The sequence below is a fragment of the Triturus cristatus genome, chromosome 5_2 (assembly GCF_964204655.1).
Source record: "Triturus cristatus chromosome 5_2, aTriCri1.1, whole genome shotgun sequence".
Classification (NCBI taxonomy): Eukaryota; Metazoa; Chordata; class Amphibia; order Caudata; family Salamandridae; genus Triturus; species Triturus cristatus.
Genome location: NC_140588.1, coordinates 512,788,871 through 512,804,258, shown reverse-complemented (window position 1 = coordinate 512,804,258; position 15,388 = coordinate 512,788,871). Strand labels below are relative to the sequence as shown.

The window sequence follows — 15,388 nt, the reverse complement described above, 5'->3', positions numbered from 1 at the left end:
GAGTGATTCTGTTTAATAGGGGGTCAGATGGAGAGGAGGGTGATCCAGAGATAAGAGAAAGCTGTTGAATTAAGAGCAGTCTTAAAGAGTCATATTTAAGAAGGGAAGTGGCAGGCAAACAGAATTTAGATTGCACTTCCTGAGAGGATAGAAAATGCACATCCTGTAATAAGTGTTTAACCTGGATAATCCCTTTAGCCGCCCAATTTCTCCAAAAAATGGTACGATTGGAAAGTTTAATGGACTTATTATGCCATAAAGGTGAATCCAGGAATATTTGAAAAGGTGAAAAGGATTTTTTAAGGACCGGGTTAAAGGTCAAAATAAACTGTGAAATGGTTGGGGACTTAAATGAACGAGGAGAATGAGTAAAATTGGCTAACAAGAAGAAGGGAAATGGGTGAACCACAGATTCCTCCAATCTATACCATACCGATATGGAGGCTTCCTCAGAAGAAGACAGATTAGGTAAAACCTGACGGATTAAAAAGGAGGAGTAATATTGACGAAAGTTGGGAAAATTGACACCTCCCCTATCTTTAGGAGCAGACAAGGAAGATAGAGAAATACAAGTTTTCCGGCCATTCCAGAGAAATGTACTTAAAACACCATTAAGAGTTTTAACATTTTTTAAGGGGAGTCTCACTGGTAGCATGGACAAATAGAAGGTAATAACAGGGAGCATCATAATTTTGGAAGTGTCCAACCTGCCCCACCATGACAAAAATAAGGGAGACCATTTCTCTGCCATACCAGATATCTCTAATAGAACATCATCCAGATTGAGCTGAACCGTTTTAGCACTGGAAGAGGCGTATTTCATTCCCAAACAGGTAATGTAATTAGTGTTTCATTTAAAATCAGTCCCTTCGGACATACTTCTTAAACGGTACTTATTTAATGGAAGCACTTCGGATTTAGAAAATTTTAATTTATATTCGGTGTAGGAGAGTAGGATCTGCACTTACGTTGCCCCCACTTTTTTTCTGATGCCTAGTCTGGCTGGGTCCCTGCTAATCCGGGCCCCAGTCTCTCTGTTCTCTCTAAACAACTTGGTGTGCATATTAGATGCACTAGTGAGTGGATACTGTGGTACCTTATGAGCCCCTAGTATATGGTACCTTAGGTACCTAGGGCATTGGTACTTCACAGGCCTACCAGGGGCTGCAGCATGTATTATGCCACCCCTGGGAAGCATTCTCAATCTGACACCACAGGCCTGCTACTGCAGCCTGTGTGAGGTAGTGTTAGCACTCCTCACTGAGGTATAGGTTTCTATATCTCACCATACATACACACAAATAAACCTATCAGCCACCCCTATGGCAGGCCCTATCAATCCTGAGGGCAGGGTGCTTGGTTTACTATGTGAGGGGGTGCCTCTGCATGAGCAGGGCCCCTCTGCAGCTACCGGAGTCTATTCTTTATAGCTGTTTGTGGATGCGGTTAAACCATATACTCTTAAGTGCATTATAACCTCCAGGTAAATGCTAACTTTGGAATGACTGCATCAAAACATGTCGTGTTTGGTGTCAAACAACTTGGAATCATACCCCCACACGAGTAACTGGTGTGGGAGTATGATCCCACCCTTCTAGAGGGGATGACATGTACCCACTGTACTAAACGACAGAAATCCTATAGAGCCCTGGCATCACAAAATGGATGCCACCAGCACAGACACTGGGCTGCCCTCCTGCTGCTGACTGAAACTCGCAGTGGAGGAGGCCCAACAAAAGGCATCCTGTCACAGGGAGGTGTCACCACCTTCCAGACAGGATTTAGTGTATTGGAGCTGGGTGGGTGCACTCTTAGTGCTTTGAAGTCCTGCACTGGGGGAGCAGTAGGCTCCTCTGTGCATATGCCAGCTCAAACCGGTTCAGGGGCTACCTGCCCCTGCTCTGGCATGAAACTGGACAAAGGGAGGTGGGTGTAACCACCCCCTCCCCTGACCCTCCTAGAGGAGTGGTCATAGAGCTAGTCCCTCCCCTTTCTTCACTATAAGATAGCAAGCATTGCCAATGCAATTCAGATAACCCTGGACGACGCTCTACAAAGAAGAATCCTGGCCCTTCGACGTTCCACTACCTTTGGAAGACAGAAGGATCTCCCTTGGAGTCAAGGAGTGACTCCCCTGCTTGGCAGGCACCAAAAACCTTAATCAACGGTTGCAAACTTTCCCGCTCCTGCCGGAGTTCGAAGTCCCTGCTGCCCCGGAAGTGGATTTCCTGACTTCTCGACGGCCATTGTGAGTCCCCAGCAGAGCTGTGGCGAGTGGACCCCACGAGTGACGAGGAACAGCAATACCCGGGGACCGTGCACTATTGTCGAGTGCAAACCCTAAACAACGTTCTGCGAACTTGTGCATTGGACCATCTGTGGCCCAAGCCTCCAGCAGGTCTTGCACCAAAAATCAGCTGCCTACCCCGTCCTGAGTGACCGTGGATTCCTGTGAAGCATTTCCTGAGGCGGCGTCTTCGCGATCACTTGCCTATTGGCTAGTGGGTCCCCCGAGGACTTTCTCATCGACTCAAAGAGCTCTCCTGGTTGCTCCAGGCCTGCCCTCACTCACCATCGCTGGGCGAGTCCACCAGACCTTGCTGGTCTGCACCATCGACTTTCTTCAGTCTACACGAGACTTGCAGTTACCAAGGCTTGTTGGCTCCAATCCGGTTGCCGACACCGTCATCAGCTGCAGACGTCGTGGGACACTCCGAATCCATCTGCTGTCATCGTCGATCCCTCCTGGTCCTCGTGAGCGAAGAGTCAAAACACCATCGACGACCTGAATCGACGCAACATCTGTGGTCATCCATCTTGCTGGCCACTGGCAAGTGACCATGAACACTGTCCCCTCGATTTTCAGGTCTTCATCATCTTGAATCCACCTTCGGATTCCACCGGACACTTCTTCAGACGACGCAAGCAGCAAGTCTTCTTTGGTCTCCATAGAAAACAGCGCATCCCCCCCCCCCCCCCCCCCCCCCCCCCCGACACCAAAAGACACCTATGCACCCGGCTTCCCTGGGTGAGGTAACTCGTGCACTCCGGTGCCCTAGTGTGTGTTGGCCCTCGAAGTACTTACCTTGCAAGTGGCTTGCTTGTAGACTTCCTCGAAGTACACTTGAACTTTAAAAATCAAACCGCAACTTGCTCCATTGTAATCAATAGGGAACCCGCAGCTGTGTTCACACACTGCACGCATCTCCCGTGGGCCTGTTACTTACCTGGTAACACTGCAGTAGTGAAGCCCCAGCGATTCCCCAGGCCCTAGGCCTTGTCATTTTGCAAGTCGACATCCTTATACCACTTTCTTAGTATATGGTCTGATACGCCCCTAGGGCTCCAGCCATATTTGTGCTTAATTTATTGTGAAACGTTGACATTTGAATGTGTACCTGGTTTCTAATCTCATAAAGAGATTAGTAGAGTGTGTCTAGTAATAAATACATATATATTTGATATATATACCTGTGTGGTATCCTTTCATTTGGTAATTCAGGAGATTATAAGGTAAAACAAGCTGCTTTACATTCCTCTGAGACTTAGCCTGAAGGCTGCTCTCCACAGCTACCACTAGGATAGCTTTCTTTAAAAGGTTGTCTTAAACCAATCTACCATAAGAGTCAAATTGGACTGCTGCAAGGTGGCCACTATAACTAGTGACCAGCATATGCCAGGCCAACTTCTCACATTCGGACAAAGCAGCTTAGGAAGATAAAACATCCGTGATAGCGGGCAAAGAGGAAGAAGGGTCAGAGAGATATAGCAGAATATCATCTGCGTAAGCAGTGAATTTGATTTCAATTGACTTATGTGTAAAGCCACGAAATGCAGAGGAGTGTCGGAGAGAGTGAAAAAAAGGTTCAAGAGATAAAATAAAGAGCAACGGTGAAAGAGGGGGGCCTTGACGAATGTCTCGCTGAAGGGTAAAATAAGGACATTGAAATCCATTAACAAAAAGAGAAGTGGTCGGAAAGGAATATAACAAACTTATAAAAGATAAAATAACGGGACCAAACCCATGCCATTTGCGTGTACGCATCATAAAAAGCCAGTGAATGCGATCAAAAGCTTTCTCCATATCCAAGATGGCAGCAACAGGGGAGGAACTCTTGGCTGCAAGGTGAATAATATTTTTTAAAAAGTTCCTGAATTCCCTGCCAGCATTCTGCCCTTGACAAACCTTTTCTGCTCGTAGCCAATCACAGCTGGATTAACCTGATTAATGCGGAGGGCCAGCACCTTAGCAAATATTTTGCAAACATTTTGCAGTCCACGTTGATTAAAGAGATAGGGTGATAATTGGAACAGGATGAGGGCTCTTTATCCTTCTTTGGAATTAAGCAGATCATGGCTTCAAGAAAGGAGCCACAAGCCTCATTATGAGAAATAAAATGCTGAAAGAGAGATAGAAGATACGGGAGAAGAGTCTGTGAGAAGCAGGGATAAAATTCTGCGGTAAAACCATCTGGGCCAGGAGCCTTATCTTTAGGTAACTGAGCTAGGGCAGATTTAAGTTCAGATAGGGACAAATCCTTCCCTAATAAAGAGCAATCAGGAGAGGAGGATGAGTAAGGAGGGAACGATTCAAAAATGACTCCGAAGCAGTGTCAGAAGGAGAAGATTCGGGAGTGTTTAAAGTCTTATAAAAATTAGTATAACATTTTAATATCTCCTCATCTTTGAAATGATTTTATCATCAGTAATATTAATTATTTTGGATCTTTGAGATTTGAGCTACAAGTAATTTGCGAGTAATTTACCGGCTCTATTACGACCACCGAAAAATTTAGAATTAATTTTAAGTGGCACCCCAGAGTCGTCTTCTGTCGATTTCCTGTTATAATTCAATTTTGCTTGGATTAGTTTCTTAAGAGTATCATAATTTTTAGAAGAGAAATAGGTATGCTCAAGCTGCTTAATGGAGGATAATATGGAGGTTGATTCCTTGAGAAGTTCTTTCTTTTTGACAGCGACATAATCAATAAAACCTCTGACAGTCGCCTTAAAAGCGTCCCAGATGATGTGGAAGGTGATGTCAGGACTAGCATTACTGAGAATAAATACTGACAGAAAATCCTTGAAGCATTCAATAAAGCTGGGGTCTTTGAGTAAGTAATTATTGAGGCGCCTTCTACTGGGTTTGGAGGGCTCCGAAGGGAGAACTAAATTAATAAAAATAGGCGCATGATCAGAAATAAATATGGGCCGAATTTCTGCGTAAATTAAATTAGGAATGAGATGAGGACTCAAAAAAATGTAGTCCATTCTAGAGGTAGAATTATGAGTGGGAGAATAAAAAGTGAATTCCAAGCTGTCTAGATTATAAACTCTCCAGGCATCCACCAGACCTCTTGAACGAATAGTTTTGGTAAAGGTTTTTTGCATTTTATTGGGAATGTACTTTGCAGTGGATTTCCTGTCCGTGAAGGGATCCATGACCTGATTGCAGTCTCCACCCACCAAGAGGTTAGAATCAGGGCGGGAGTGAAGAGTATGGGACATGGTCTGCCAGAACTGTGAATCAAAACCAGTGGGGCCATAAATGTTAAGAAGAGAAATGGGGGAACCATTTATAATGAGATGTTAAACAAGCCATCTGCCATCAGCATCCTTCTCTTCCTTCTCTATAGTAAGAGAAAGGGACTTATGAGATAATGTCAGCACTCTATTCTTTCTATACTTCGCTAGCTGGGGAACAGTACATATAACCTACCCATTGTTTTTTAAGAGAACTAATATTTTCATTAAGATGCTTCTCTTGAAGCAACACAATTTTACAATGTAATCTAGATAAATGGGTAAGTACCCTTTGCTTCTTGATGGGATTACGCAAACCCTTCACATTCCAGGATATTATGCGAACATTGTCAGTCATGATGAGAGGGGAGAAACATTAGGCAACACCATGAGCATTATAAAATTGATAAAGCTGAACATTGAACATGCGGACTTTTGAGAACCAACAGGCAGGATAATAAGCATTAAGATCAAATAACGGAAAGAGATAATAAAAGAGTAAAGAACAAGAAAGAAGAAAGAGATGAAAGTGATCGAAAATGATATATTGGAACAATTAAAGGAGTATAGAAGAGAACAGAAAAAGGAAGAGAGAAGAAAAAGAGAGAGGGAAAGAAAACAGAAGAAGAAAGGAGTGATAGAGAAAGAGAGGTTGAAAAGAAGCCGGAAGACTCCAGTCAAAGTAACCAAAACATATTGCCAGGAAGAAAAGATTAACATGGGGAGGTGGGGAACCGTAAAAGGAGGACAAATGAGAATCAACTAAGTCAGAGAGAAACGACAAAGACCAATAGATAGGTAGAGAAAAAAGAATAGGGAGCAGCAGCCACAGAAACGAGATAGACCAGAATGACCAAAAGAGAGAAATATAATGAGGACAAATATAGGAAATGTGCATACTTTAAGGAGGAAGAAACACTTACCCATACGTGAAGTACTATAAACAATAGGAGTGGGAGGGGAGGCACAATGAGGAGAGAACAGCAAGGAGGGGTGTCCGTACTAAACAAGATATATCTGTGAAGGAAAACCCCAAGATCATTAGAAGATGGTATTTAAAGAGGGTAATGAATTTTCGAGATGTCGCACACTCCTATTGATGCGTAAACTGATTCATCCATTGTAAGCTGTATTTCTTAGATTAAGCGTGCTGGGTGGGAATAAGGTGGCCTGCCTCTGGATCAAACTATGCATAAATTACAAGTGTAAAAGTGCACTTGCCCCTGCCCGCACTGCTATGGGTGCAAACACTTTGATAAGTTTTTACTGAAACTTTAAACAATACAATTCTAACTCTTTCAATACATTACACTGCACATTGCAACCACAAAGTGGATTGTTTTATTACGGATAATTCTCCGCAATCATATCATATTTTACTCATACTGTACAAACAATATACAAGAAATCATATACATGAACAACAAATTATGGTCTTTTTCTGCAAAACGATTATATCTGTAGTCGTTTCCAAATGCATTTCGGTATCAACTGATCCCTTCTTCAGGGGTACAGTAATGAAACATAAATTCCAATGTTAAGCATACAGGGAGAAACTGATAATTCCCGAAGTTATATGTTATGCTGTTTACATGTGAAATGATATCCCACACCAGCGCGCAATTATTCTTGTGTTTTGTGCAAAGCCCTTGAGTGTAATCTTCATCTACGTGATGATTGAAAAAAATGAACCACCCAGTGATGCATAGTGCAATCTAAAAGCACACCACCGACCTCTGTGTTAAAGATGCATTTGACCAAATGAAAAACTCACTCCAACAAAGCCTGTAAATCTCTGTATCGTACCCGGTCCTGCACGAAATAGATCTGTCTTCTGGGAAATTAATAACAAAACATATGTGCCACCCAAGAAATAAATAATAAAAATGCTTCAAGCCACTCAACACACGGTTAACGGTTAAATGATTACCTCTCCGTACACCGTAACTCCACTTGTGTAGTCTTGATGTGTTTGATCTCGGTTATTCGTCAGTGTCGTGCCGTGAACCGCTACAAATAACGGATGTGTAACCGTGAGCTTTGGTTTCCTGTGTATCATAATAGCTCAGTTCTAACGCAACCACATTCCTCTCACCTCAAACCTTCAGCCAGCAGTCTCAGCGTACTCGCGTCTCTATACCGAGAAGCATGGGTTCCCAGATCTCCTTGTCCAATATATCCCTGCGTTGCCATCACCATCAAGAAAGGACCTACCCAGTCCATCGCAAATAGTCACCACCACTCTGGCAGCCATCTTGAACTACCTAATCTGAATCAATAATCTAATGTGTATCGGCGGTTTCTCCCGTTTTATTCTAGAGTTGCACAAGTCTACAAATCTAAAAAATACAACTTCAATTTCACTCGGTCCCAACTTAAATTCATGTTCAGATTCTGGTTCCGAAATTCCTTGGTCCACCTCACCAAGTATACAGCTCATCACAATGCCATAAAGCCTGAAATGCTAGAAGAAATATGACCCCAACTGCACGTCGATATCCTCCAACCGGTACTATGCACCCACCTGGATGCCCACAAACGCTGCCTTTTAAATCCTGGGTGTGAGACGTATCCCTCTAAATACTGCAGTCCAAGTCTTGGGCTCTAATGTGTTGCGATGACCTCAAGTGTGTTTGTGGGTTAAAACGTACCTAAACAATCGCATAACATAAAACAACAAGTGGGTAGAAACAGTATAACATGTTCCATACAATTTGTGTCACACTTGAATCTAAATGAACACACAAACAATAATCTCTATAACTCTGTCTGTGGGATAAAAATCAAAAAACTAGCGCAGTATTTTATGGTCTTTCTAAATGCTGTTGAAAATGTGAAGTTAAAGGTATCCGCTCATGTATAATTTGTCGTTTAATCCGGCCGGCATCATAGTGTTGAGATGTTTTATCCACCATATTGTTCTTTGCGATAACCATTTAGCATTATCCCTTTCAGGGATTATTTATGTTTTCCCTACATACCTTTTTCCACAGGGGCATTTGATGCAATAAATCACGAACATAGAGTTGCAGTCTGTGGTATCACGTAATTTAATGATCTTTCCTGTTTGTGGATGTGTGATAGTTTTGCCCGTAATGATTTTATTGCAGTTAAAGCAGTTGTGGCATTTTTTCATGCCAGTTTCTGTTACACTTGTATTAGGTACTTTCTTGGTTAGAAGTTCCTTGATGTACCTACTCCTAGTATAAGCGAATAGGGTTTTTTTGTAAACAGACCTTTGAACTCTGGTTCACTTTGGAGCAATTCCCAAAGGCGATTTAGAATCTTTTTAATGTGATTAGACCTGGTGGAAAATTTGGAGACAAAGACCATCCTGTCTTGCCTTTTTTTCACTTTGGTTTGTAGCAAATCTCTTCCGGGTACTTCTTCTACTCTTGCTTCGGCTGGAGAAATTACTGTCTGTGTATATCCCCGTACTTGAAATTTGTCTCTTTGTGGACAATTTCTCTCACTGATGCTTCTGGTGTCGATATTCTCTTTATTCTTAACATTTGTGAATAGGGCAAATTTTGTAAAAGCGCAGGTGGATGAAAACTAGTATACAACCAAAAATTGTTGTGATCAATTTTTTTGTGATGAACAGCTGTAACTAACTTTCCTTGTGTTTTGGTGATGAACACATCCAGAAATTAAATTTGATTTTCACTGTTTCTTGGTCAGTTCGTCTTCGGTGCTGTTCCAAATCAAACAAATATCATTGATAAATCGTTTGTAGAATATCAAATTATCTTGCCAACCTGGATCTGAAAAATCGTGGTCTTCCTCGAACTTAAACATATTTGTGTTCGCATACGCTGGGGCTCTGGCAAAACCCATTGACGTTCCACTGACCTGTAGAAAAAATTCATCATTCCATTTTAAGTAAGCCTGCTATAAGCAAAACTGTAATTAGCTCCAGGATAAATACTCTGTTGGCTGCTATAGTGGTCTGTTGTAGTAATGCCCATTCACATGCATCGATACCTTCATCCAATGGAATAGATGTGTATAGTGCCTTTACGTCAATTGTACACAAAATCCAAGAGGAAATAGCTTGACCTTAAAGTTGTTGTAATATTTGTAAGAAGTGTGTTGTGTCCTTGATGCATGTCTTCCACTGTTGAACAAATGGTTGAAAAAATGGTTGATGCATCTGATCAATGGTTCATAAACTCACTGGCATCTAGTGACTATGGGTCTGAAGGGAGGATTAGCCAAATCTTTGTGCACTTTGGGCAACATGTAAAGTCTTGGGCATCTGGGTTGCTTAGTTGTTAAGTATCGCTGAGTGTTATTGGTAATCCATTCCATTTCCAGTGCCTTTTACAAGATGTTGTTCGGAGTCTTCTTAATGTCATTGATCGGATCTTGTGACAATTTCAGATATGTAGTCTGGTCATTCATATGTTCTTGGACTTTAGTTGTGTAAAACACTGTATCCATGGCTACCAGTGCTCCACCTTTATCAGTCAATAGAAAAGTTGATGACTGATCCTATGCCAGTTCTTGGATAATGCGATGTTCATGCACATTCAAATTGTTTGTGATTTTAAGAGGGTGAACATATAACAATCACAAAATAAAAAAACAAATAAAGACAAAGAAAAAACATCTGAACCTGTAAATTGAAAGTGGTTAAGCAAATGGGAAACAAAAACATGTTAGAAAAATCAGAATTCAGGTTTTCCCAAGGTCCATTTCTTCTCCTTTGTGATGAGAAATCAATTGTCTTAAATCCTCAGAGCAGTCAAAAGAATGAGTCCGTTCCTTATAAGTGACTTTAAAAAAACAAGGATGGACAAGACCATACCTAGCGTTCATGGAACGTAGAGCAGGGTGAAAGGAATTCATTACGACGAGCGGCAGTGGCACGGGACACATCCTGTGAGAGAAAAACTCTGTGACCAGATCATAACAGCTGCTTTCTTTGTTTTTCTGCAGACAAAACCATCAACAATTCAGTATACACCAAGAAACGAACAATTATCCCTCTGGGGCGGTTGACTGACGAAGTGGAGAAGGAGCCCCCAGGTTTAGGGCCACTACGATGCGCACGTTGCAAGTTGAGAGTAATACCTTCCTTAAGGCCAACTAGCTTAGGAATATGAAGCTTAAGAAGGGCGATCATGTCAGGGCCCTCCTCCCCCTCAGGAATACCATAAAGTCTAAGATTGTTGTGCCTATTGCAATTTTCCAAGTCCTCCATTTGCTGTTTAAGAAGAGCTGTTTCTCTAGACATAGCTTCCACCTTAGGGATCACATCTTGATTGTCACTAATCTTCTGCCCCACCACCATAACCCTTGACCCTAAATTGGACCATTTCTGCTCAATTCTCTGAAGGGTAGCGTTGGCATCAATTACAAATGGTTTTAAATGCTTTATCTCATCCATGAGATCGTCCAGTGTTATAGGTAATGGAGATTTTGTGGGAGAACCTGGATCTTTCTTTTGGCCTTTTGATGCAGCCGCAGTGGAGTCTTTACGTATGGAAGACATAGTGGTGGAGGCAACCTTTTGACTGAGGGAAGAGGCAGGATCCATATACATATGAAGGAAAAGATGACACTAATGTTGGTAAAGTTAGCAGAGATAATGACATGCAGCAAAAGAATCCAACTTGGAAGGAAACATATACAGTTCCCTACTTAGTCTCTTTTTCACCCTCCTTTGCTGATAACTAATGTAGAACAGAGAAGAATGGAGAAAGTATGCAGATAGACCACTGATAACCCTCAGAGCGAGAACAGCTTTAATATCAGCAAAACGAGGAACCAAATAACCAGAAAAGCATCTCTAAAAAGTATATATTCACCATTCCATTGTCTGTTGCAGAAGCTAGCCTGGCTGATGACGGCTGATTAGCCAGAAACCGGTCCCAGTATGCTTGTTTCCGGTCCAGGGAAGACATGGCTTGGCAGTTTGGGCTGGGCTGTTCCCATGAGGCACAGGGTCAGACTGATTTGCATATGGCTATGTCTGAACTGGTGTGGCGGAGTGAGCTAAAGGATGATGATGGATTAAACCCAGATCAGTTGACTGGGGGTGAGTGCTTGCAATGTTCAACACTCCATCCATCATTCCCTTTGGTTTTGCTTTGCAGAAATAATGCCAGGTCCATCATCTTGAGCTGATTGGAGAGTCTATCTTTGTGAGAAGAAAAGACGGTATAGGTGGTAGGTACAACTAGTAGCAGTCTAAACCACTGGGGTCAGCAGAGACACTTGGAGGGTGCACACATTACAGCCAGTATGTGTTTTATGCACAAATGGGGTTTATGAATAGCAACGGTGTTATGGGCATGATAGGCACTCCCTCACATTGGGTAGTATGGGCTATGATGCCAACATTTCCAATAAGGACTGTAAGAACAGAAAAGACTTGGAATCTGTTTTCTATGTTCCTCGTCTGCTTTTAATCGAACAAACCCAACCTTGCTGCAAAACGTTGTGGGCAGCCAGTCACCGCCGCGACCCATGGCAAACAAATTGGCGGCCGCAATTGCTTTCCCTGAGGGGAACGCAACGCAGGAGAAGCAGGGGTGAAAAACGGCACATGCAGAGGAAAAAAATGTAGCTACCTGTTCTCCCACGTCAATACTGTTAAATGCGCTTGTCCATGAAGTCAGAGGAGAGACGCTGCCGCTCCGTAACAAAAAAAGTCTCGCCCGTTGCGAGGAGCCTCAAGGAATTGCAGCCATTTTGCGGCGGCTCACGCCACGCCCCCCAGCTTGATAAGGCTTCTGATTGGTCGAATGGTCAGTTATAATGTCTGACAGAAGTGAGGTTGTAGGTGAAAGGAGAAGTTTCCGCAAATTACAGGTCTGAGTAGCTGGGATGGAATCAGACCTTGTTGTGCGTTGTAATATTTTTTATTGTCCTTATCCAATCACTGGGAATGGCTTGAAAGATGGAAAAGGGGAATTTCTGAGATATCCCGTTAATGTACAGCAGGGTCACACGTCATTGCGTAGAAGGGGAGCACAAGGTGGCTGGGGCCACTCTCGGGTTGTCCAGCATGTGGCATGGACAGCTCTGTAGGCATTCTGAGACTTGTAATACTTTCCCTACAAATGCAAGACTATACTATCAGAATGTAAGGAAAGAAATATCTGGACTGGATAAGCTACTGACTTTAAATATCGTTGGGAGACAATCCGGGGCATTTCAGACTTTCTCTCTGCTGCTGTTCAGTGATTGTTTAAATGGGCACCTAGAGTATTAACTTGATTTAAAATTACCCGATTTGGACTGGCACCCATGTACGTGGTATCACACAGGAGCGCACACAGGCAAACACAATTCATAAAGGAACATTCGCGTTTGCCGTGCAGACATGGATAAGCCTATCTTTATAATGGAAACAGCAAAACCTCTAGACCCATCATGCAATATTCAGTGGCGAAAGAGAGAAAACAGGCTAAGGGTATCAAACGTGGCATGAGCATCAAGGATGGATAATGTAAAAAAACAAAGTTTCTCTTCATGGTAATGAAAATATTACATTTTTAGTTTGATGTTTAGAATACTCTCAGCTTATGCCTTCATTCTGTACAAAAAAGTGTCTCACGTAACAGTCTATATTTAATATGTGTTCATTTACCCTGCTCCTCTCAGATATATTTTTTACAGAGCGCATGTGCCAAAGATGTCCAATGCAGTAAATAATTGCAATGGACACAAGGTCTCTGTAAATGTAAAGACAGGATTTATTTCTAATAGTGTACCAGTTTATGCACTTTGTGTGCTACATAAATGGTATCGGGCAGAAGCGTAGCTCAATTATTGATGCATGATGCTGCCAGTTCAACAAGTCGCAAAGCCAGCAGTTAAACCTCTGACACCACACCCATGTTACCTTCATTCGACTTTGTCACTCTGTGACGATCATAAAGCCAAAAATTAAAAGAAATGGACAGCTTCATCACACCAGCAAATGCGTCTCAGTGTATAGTTTTATCTAACAATCTTAATTTGACATAATATATTTTCAGAACTAAATGTGGTGTACTTCTTACATTAATGTGCAAGTGCAGTTGGGAGCAAAGAAAACCTTGTGAACTGTGCACATATTCTGCGTTATGCTTGCTGAACGTAACATTTCAATGCTGTCTTTTGATTTGGGAATCTTCTACAGTAATGCTGTACCAGTAGAAATATGTTGAAACAGATCCAGCGCTCAGGAACTTTTAATTTTTCAAAGACAGGGCCCAATTTCCATTATTCCTTTGCGCTGGGATTAGTGATGATTCTAATAACTATACCAACTTACCAATCTCTATTATTATGCTCTTCCAAATTTGCCAACTATGGCGATGCAATCTTTATATTGTTGATCATGTAGACAAATCAGTACTCCTGAATAAAATACTCTAATAAAGACAGACTCATTTGTATATTTATAATATTTATCTAAATAATGGAAAGTAATGCTCTTTAAGTACAAAACACAGCACCAATCATAGACTGTCACAAATCAAACAACATCAGAAGAGAAAATGACAAATTTATAATCCATGACAATGCATTAAGGAGTGGATAGAAGAGGCAAAAGATTCAGAGACAAAGTACATTTGCAAAAGTTATGCAAACTCGGATATCAGGCTAAACTAACCCAATTAGGAAACACTATCTCCTGGCCAGGGAAACAGCAAGGGCCCCTCAAGAAGATTCGAAGAGGCAAAGACATAGGGGCTCATTAGGATGGCTGACGGACTCCAGTCCATCCACCATCCTGGTGTAAACCGGGACCATCCGCCATGCATGCGGAGGGCCCGCACACCGGATCAGAATGCGACCGCCACCGTGGCTGTCGGATACTGCATCTTAACATTGCGGCGGTTGCTGCTGACAGCAGTACCCGCCGCAATGCAAAAATGCCATGTTGTGCATTTCATAGCACTACGTGGCAGGAACCACACAGTGCCTGCCATGTAGTGCTTTGAAATGTAGGGAGGTATAGGGGTTACCATGGGTACCCCCAAGTGCACCTTGGCCTCTCGCAACACAAGGGGGGGCAGCAACGGGCCCCCAAACCCAATCCTCACCAGCCTCTCCATGGCGGTGGAAAGGCTGACTCCATCCTTCATCGTAATTTGGCGGAAGGGGCCTGCTAGGCACCACCGCCATTTTACTGGTGAAGACTGCTGTGTCTGTTCCGTGGCGTATGGTCTTTGCGACTGCCACGGTTGCGGTGAGGTTCCCCCCGCCATCCTAATTTGGCGGGGGGAAACTTGGCGTACGGAAGGACCGCCACTGCATGGCTGGCGGTCCTTCCGCCATCGTAATCGACCCCAAAGTCAGGAATCACAAGAAGAACAGCAAACCGAAGACATGCGACAATCTTACCCCAACAGTCCGCAAAGATGTCAGTCCAAAACCCCTCCCTCCGGGCACCTCAATTATACCCTAAAACCCAAAAGACCAACCCATAGAAGTATCTAACTTAGGTCATGCGTCACATTTGATTGGTTAAGGAAGTGGGTGTACTGTCACACCACTCACTATGCACACATAAGTTTTAAATAGTTCTTTGTTTTACTCGTCCATATGACATCAACTTTCTTCCCAGGAAATAGAGTTCAAGTCTCTATCACTTGTTTCCTCTTCTCCGGCAGTCATCTTTTACATTGTATTACTTTTCCCGCTGAGCGCCTTTCTGCAGAGGAAGCTTCCCTCGAACGTTCATAACATGGTTCTTTTCATTCGGATCTTGGCAGGCACTCAGGATTCGAAGGAAAAAGTCAGGTTCCTCTTTCTCTCTTGCTCACAATTTCTCATTTTTCTAGGATTTAATTTTCAACGCAGCTGACTTTAACTCTTTATCTGTCATGCAGAACGATAAACATGCTTGTTTCTACAATAAACA

General features: G+C 42.7%; 1 protein-coding gene across 4 annotated transcripts in view; it reads left to right on the top strand.

Moving 5' to 3' along the window:
* GOLGA4 (golgin A4) overlaps positions 1 to 15,388 on the top strand; it is an 840,043-nt gene that overhangs the window by 563,214 nt on the left and 261,441 nt on the right. The window lies entirely within an intron of this gene.